The 7,523-nt window shown below is 39.6% G+C and overlaps 1 protein-coding gene across 25 annotated transcripts in view; it reads left to right on the top strand.

The window, feature by feature from the left end:
- ZBTB20 (zinc finger and BTB domain containing 20) overlaps positions 1 to 7,523 on the top strand; it is an 845,365-nt gene that overhangs the window by 814,151 nt on the left and 23,691 nt on the right. The window lies entirely within an intron of this gene.

Consider the following 7,523-nt stretch of genomic DNA (forward strand, 5'->3'; position numbering starts at 1 on the left):
ACCAATAGTCCCAGATACTCAGGAGGCTGAGGCGGGAAGATTGCTTGAGCCCAGGAGTTTCTAGGCCAACCTGGGTACCCATCTCTTAAAAAAAAAAAAAAAAAAAAAAACTGAAGAGAATCAATTCTAAGATTCAGATTCCAGTTAAAATCTTGTACTGCTCTATGTGAATGATCCACATTCATGAAAGAGTGTTTGGGGCCAGGCATGGTGGCTCACGCCTGTAATCCCAGCAGTTTGAGAGGTAAAGGTGGGAGGATCATTTGAGCCCAGGAGTTTGAGACCAGCCTGGACAACTTGGAAAGACGCCAGCTCTACAAAAACTTTAAAAATTAGCCAGGCATGGTACTGCATACCTATAGTTCCAGCTACTTGGGAGGCTGAAGTAGGAAGATCACTTGAGCCCAGGAGGCAGAGGTTGCAGTGAGCAGAGATCACACCACTGCACTCCACCCCAGGCAACATAACAGGACTCTGTCTCAAAAAAAAAAAAAATGTGTTTGAGACAAAGAAGTAGTCCATCATATTGACTTTGGAGCTAAGCTCTACCTTTAACAATCAAGGAAGCTTTAGTTGTAAAGCATATTTCATAGTGATTATAACACAAAAATTTAAAGTAGAGGCATAACTGAAAGACGATTGTACTGGAATTAGATGATTTGGATCCAGTTTTGTTTCCTCTAAATGGCTGTGTGTCCTTCAACAAGTCAGTTAATTTCACAACCCTCTGTTTCTTTGAGTTTAAAATAAAAATGATTTTTTCCTGCCTTTTGATGTAAACATATGATGCATGTGAGAGCTTTTCAGAAGAGGCAAAGTGTTACTTAATTAGAAAAATAAAAAATCCTCATCAGTTATTACTTTTCGCCCCTACTACCCGGGAGACACTGAGTTGTTTTGCTCTATTTCCTGTCTCTGAATAATACACGCTTGACATGTATCCTTCCTCTTTGGAATTTAAACACTGGAACTGCTTTATACTCCTTAGATTGCTCTTGAATGTTCTTCATAAAAGAATTTTCTTATTCCTGAACAATTTTTATAACAGTAAAAATGAAAATTCCTCACCTAACCAGTCTTTATCCACTGCTAAAAAAAACCACGGAGGACTTCCTTATCTCTAGGAGTTTCTTTCATTCACTTACTGCAGCCGCATAAAAGTTGTGAGAAAGGAAACTAAGAGTTAAGGGCATGTTTGAAAGCAACAGAATTAGAGGAAAAAAACAAAGATAATACAAACCATCCTGTCAGGGAACAAAGCAGTGCTCACCTCTACCCCCTTCCATCAAGAGAAAAAAGCAGAAGTCAAATAAAGGAATGGAAATGAAAGGGAAAGACAGAGAATATAAGAAGGATAAGCCTTGGTGTCAACGTGGATATGGAAGGCAAGCAATAGGGAAAATTCAAAGATAACCCTGGAGCAGCGTGATCCCCACACTAGCAGCATGCAAATTATGTTCCCCCACCCTTCACCCCCGCCCCAGACATCCTGAATCAGAAACTCAGGCGATGGATCCCAGCAATCTGTGTAACAAGCCCTGGTTCATGCTGAAGTTGAGAATCAGTCCCCTAGAGAGGTGAGCCTGGGTAATTAGAAGAATGGCATCAGGTTGCTTTTGTTACATAACATTATTTTTAAAAATTCCACTGCTAAGAATCTGTTTAGAAAAAAGTAAATCAAAATTGTGGATCAAAGCTTGATTTTGTGGTGGATAAATTATGTCACAGAAAGTAATCACATATAAGAGGTAAGTTGAGTTTTCCAAATTGCATAGGTCACAGGGCAAATGTATCCCTTCTGGTATTTAACAGTACTGACTTGCATTATTTATATCTTCATGTATTAGCTTAACACTTTCCCCTTAGAATGTAAGCTCTGTGACAGCAGAAACACACACACACAGAGACGTACATTTCACACACGTATATATACATGTATATCACACTTTCGTATGCCCATTCATTTGGGAAATTTGCACATTCACCGAAAACCACCTGGTCTCCAAAAACTATTGAAATAAAATAAATAAAAGAAAATTTTAAAATGTGAACATGCTTTCCAGAAGAATTTAATTCAAGGGACTTATACACAGATACATTCTTTTCATAGCAAGACTTTTAAATTTCTTTGTTTTTTCTCTTTTTTATTTGCTAGAGAATACATTGTACACATATCTGTCTTCACACTTTTGTGGGTTTTTTTACCCATAAAAGATAAGTGTTTTGGCGTTTTCTGAATCATATTATCAACAGCCCATTCATTGGTGACTGTTTTTAGCCCATTCATATCCTTTGCACATAGGGTAATTTTGCTTATTACTTTGAGAAAGTCAGCTATTTCAGCCATGAATTCAATGTAAATGGACATAGTAACAATAGTAGCATAACAATGTTGGCAATTGGGCCATAATAGTCATACAAAGATAATGTGTTAATCCTCATATGGAGCTTGAACTATTAGTTATATCAAGCCAGTGGGTGTAAAGGAACAAGTATAAGGTTTGGAGTGAGAAAGCCATGATATTACCACTTTCTGACTGAGTGACTTTGGGTAAGTTCTATAACCAACCTGAGCCTCAGTTTTTCAGATCTGTAGTACTTACTTTACATGATTGCTCTGTGAATTGAATAACATAATTTATGAGAAAACAATTATGAATGCTGTAAAACTATCAGAGCCATTAATATGTGTTATAGTAGCATCATACATTTTGCAGCATAATCCAGAGAACAAAGAATTGTTAACAGGGGAGAGGAAGATAATCTGGTTGGGCTAGTATTTTATACTGTCAGGTGTTACTGACTTCTTAGGTGACCTTCAAGGTGTTAGTACAACTCTCTAATTGGAGATGCTATTTTCTAGGGATGTTAATATCCACTGTATTCACAAAATTGTAAGGAAAGTCAAGTAACATGAATGAAACTCTCCAAAGTTCTGCTTAAAACTAAAATATCTTAGTTGTCACTGAAGCCACAGATATTTTGTGAATGCAGCATGTTCCCAATAGGCAGTCCCTCTTAGCCTCACAGTCCAAGCTGGCAACAGGATCACATCCCAGGGAATGAACAGAAAGGCTGGCAGGCAATCACACCACTGATATCTCAGGTGTGTGGGCCCCCCATTTTTTTGAGACAGAGTCTCACTCTGTCCCCCAGGCTGGAGTGCTGTGATGCCATCTCTGCTCACTGAAACCTCCACCTCCCGGATTCAAGTGATTCTCCTGCCTCAGCCTCCTGAGTAGCTGGGAGGGATTACAGGCGCCCACTACCACACCCAGCTAATTTTTTTGTATTTTTAGTAGAGATGGGGTTTCACCGTGTTGGTCAGGCTGGTCTCAGCCTCCTGACCTCAGGTGATCCACCTGCCTCAGCCTCCCAAAGTACGGGGATTACAGGCGTGAGCCACGGCACCCGGCCATGTGGGTCCTCTTTTAAACAGACGTCTCTTGGTGGAGACTACACTCTGCAGCCAGTAAAAGCTCCATATGATTCCATCTGAATGTTCTTCCATTGTTAATATGGAACCTTCCCCATTTTCTGGTCCAGTCTCGATGTTCCCCATTCAGAGGACTTGCACTTTCAAGTATTCCTTCTGCTCTCCTCACCAGTGGCCACCTTCCGCTACCCACCTTCTCCTCTTTCTCCTCCTTCCTTGCTGCCTGCTGTCTCATCAAGTACCCTGTCTTGGTTTTTTGACCAGTCACTATACCCACGAAAGAGGAAGGCATTGTACTAGGGCAAATGATGGGGAGGCAGAGAGAACAGGAGAGTTAGGTAGGAACAGTGCTTCTGAAAAATCTCCTGATAACAGCATTCATTGTCCTTTTCACAGCTCAGGAGAAGCCTTGGTTAAAATGAGGGGGAAAAATCAGTAGAATAAGTGGGTTCTTGTTGAGCCCCCAGTGCAAGAGGTCCCTATTCAAAGTTGGGTGTCTTTACCCATTAGGATGGCTTTTACCTGAACTTTCTGAGCTTCTGGCAGAACCCTCTGCATCTTCTAACCTAAGCAGTATCGTTCTTCCTCTTATTTTTCACTTTTCAGTCATGGTAGATTAAGTGTCAGAGCTGGTTCATGAGAAGAAGGTGATGAGCAGGCACTGAAAAATTGAAAAAAATGTATATTTTTACCATGCCCAACACCCTTAGCAAGGCAGTAAAGGGCACTGCCTCTCCCTCAATTTCCTCCCTTGCTGTTTGGTTTCTGTGCCTCCAGTGCTCCGTTGAGGCTTTCCTAGGAAATCCTCTGTCTGTGCTGTATGCTGACATTGTATCCATAGGCCACTTCTTGCCATTCATATATGTAATTGAGAGAGTTGATTATACCCCAAACTCTGAATTACGTAGCTGCAATATAATCACTTGTTTTATTGATTATCTGAAATAAATTTTTAAAAATTCAGGATTGACTTCCATATGCCATGCAAGTCATTTCGCAGTTGGTTTCATTTATCCTTGGTTGCTTTGTGATAAATGGAACAGTTTAATTTTTCTTAAAATGACCACATGCTCTGTACTAAGTGCTTTATCTCTTCCATTTTCAAAACACCTTCACAAGACAGGTACTTACTAGATTATTCTCGAGTTATAGATAAGAAAACTGAGGCTTATAGAGGTTAAATGACATGCCCAAGTTACTCAGCCAAGGAAATGGAATTCATATCTGACTCCTACATCTGTATAGACCCAAATAGATCATTTTAAAGTGAAGGAACTTATATGACCTTCCCCTTGATGTTATAATTCAAGTATCCACTTTTTGCTTTGTGTCCCCTTCTGACAAATCAGACTTGGCATTCCTAACCATAGGCTTAAACCTGGGAAGCCATCTCTGACCATTTATCTTCACTTTTTGTTGTTTTACTTGGAGAGCAACAATCAACAGACCTCATCCATTTATTGTATAATATCTAAAACCATTTTGGGATTGCTGTAAGTAATACACAAGAAACTCATGGGGAAAGTTTTTTCTTAAAACACAATCATTCATTCCTGCTGAGTGACTGTGTTTCAAATTCATACAGAAGTGAAGGTTGTGAGCACCTCACTAATCTGAAAATACACCCCATTTAGTAAGATAGTTTCTGAAATACCTACACTCCACCATCATAGCACCTCAGTAATTATAGACAGCACCTTCCTCTAAGGAGCTCCCAAGTGCTTTGCAAACATTTCTCTTTATTAAGTAACATACCATTGTTCTGTGGCAGGGAAGGGAACAGGATACTTTGTCTTATTTAAAATGTAGGGCTGGTAATGCATTCAGTGACTAAGCAGGTTGCCCTCAGGTCATTCACTGACAAGGCCAGGACTAGAGTCCTCAGGGTTTGTGGTCCACCATGGACTGAGGACCGCTAAATCCACAAAGGACCATGTGGCAAGTGCCTGGTCCAACTCTTCACATACAGAAAATGAAACAAACCCAGAGAGATGAAAACACTTAAAAAGCCCAGGGTCACATGGGTAATTAATGGTAGAGCCAATACTACATGCACACAAACAACATACCTATATATGCTATGGAGAGAAACATGACAACTGTGAAGAATCAATTTATAGACACATTAGAAGAGTGTGAAAATAAAAAGGCTTCATCAGTGACCTTGCCTCGAGGAAAAACACACAGAAGGTGAAAGTTTCAAACAGCAGAGCATTTTAACATAGGTGAAGTTTCAACTTCCTAGCAGCCAAAATACCATCTGGAATTTAAGGCACGTTTCCCGTAAAAGGTGACAGGTGGACACATTTTAAATGATAGTTGGCCAGCCCATCATAGCCTCTATAAATTGTCTGAAAGCAGGAGGATAGCAAAGACCAGTTGAGTTCCAGGCATGTTTACAGCTGACAGAAATGTTTCGGCTAAAAACATGCATGACTGTCTCTCTTAGGGAATGTCTTCAAAAAAAAAAAAGTACCAATGTAAACACTGTGCATAGACTGAAGTCTTCAGCAAATTGAGATTATTAGCAATGAGGCTTCCCTAAACTTTCCTGTTTTAATCTAAAAGTAAAATTCTCTTCTAACTCTGTGATATTATGCATCATACTGTCTGGTCAGTGTGCTTCAAAACATACCTGTTTATGTTTGAAAACAACAACAACAAAAAAAATTCCTGATGAGAGAAAGTTTAGTAAAATGGATCATGAACATATAGCACTTAATAGCAACCCTGCTACATAGTCAGCACTCAATACATGGCGATTGTTTTCGTTGCTGCTATTACCATGACTCATCAAAGCTCTTCTGTTTCTTAATGGGAAAAAAGGAAAAACAGTCAAGGCATGTATTTTAAATGGAAGTTAGCTCAAATTTTAAAAGATTTCTTACCTTGATGCATAGTTCAAATGTTGCAGTATTACCCTAAGGAGTTTCAGAGGCTTTGGGTTTTAGTTTGGATCATGAAAGAGTATGTGGAAGAAGGACTTTTTTCTCTGAGGTGAGGGCCTATACTGGGCAATCAGGAATGAAGTGAGAGATTGACCAAATACGCAGTTCATCTCACCTGTCAGGAGCAGAGCTGAGACCAAACAGCACAAAGAAAATAAGTCTTTAAGTAATTATCTTAAAGAGATGCCACAAGCCCATGGACTTTAAGAATACCTCATGTGGTCATTAAGTTACTGAGTATTATTACTTACCTTACTGTTTGTAACAAACTTGATCATTTGGTTTCTAAGCCAAACCAAAGCAGTAAACTGAGGAGAAACAAGGGTTTCTGCCAACAGGCTGAGAGCAAAGGAGGATGCAGGAAAACTATTTTAAAAATTGACCCAAGAGTTCAAAATGCATATGGAAGCATTTAATGGGGGTGGGAGGTATCCTTGTAATAAGAATACCATGCATGTATTCCCACACTGCTCTTGGTGGTCTGCAAAGTGATTTCATATGTATTTTATGTCAACACCAGCACAATGAGGTAAGTACGACTATATACCTTAGAGGCATTTGGTGATTTGTCAGAGTGGTGTATAGTGTGTTGGTGCCCAGATTTGAATAGGACCATTTGAGTCTGATATCATCATGTTGCCCACTGCCTACTCAGCCTCTACACCCGATGAGGCCAATCTGCAGCTCAGTACAGTCAATAGAGAACAGGCAATTAACCCTTAAGTTGCATGTTAGGAAGATTTCTGTCTAAAGCTAAAGCAGATAAACTTGAAAGTATAACTCTTCAAAATGACTTGTTCCTATGTTGGCATATATTTTCAAAACTCACAATCAACACGTAGATGTATTTAGAAGACAGACTACTAGAAGTGGGGACTTTCCCCAAGGAACCAAGCTGTAGTGACCAATATCCTTAGTTCTCAAGGATTCTAGAGCACCCCATGTCTCCAAAGATCTTTCTTCTCTCTTATTTCTTATATTTGTTAGATAATGTTAATGGGAAACACTAAAATCCCCTAATCAGGACACTGAAAGTGACCCCCTTGAAAAGTCGCCCTCCGTTTTCCACAGAGTGACTTGAAAGACTTTTAGTGGGGAATATCTGGTAGCTTTCCAAGAAAGCCATTTTGGCATAGGGA

This window comes from Trachypithecus francoisi, unplaced genomic scaffold, assembly GCF_009764315.1.
Source record: "Trachypithecus francoisi isolate TF-2019V2 unplaced genomic scaffold, Tfra_2.0 Lachesis_group0, whole genome shotgun sequence".
Classification (NCBI taxonomy): Eukaryota; Metazoa; Chordata; class Mammalia; order Primates; family Cercopithecidae; genus Trachypithecus; species Trachypithecus francoisi.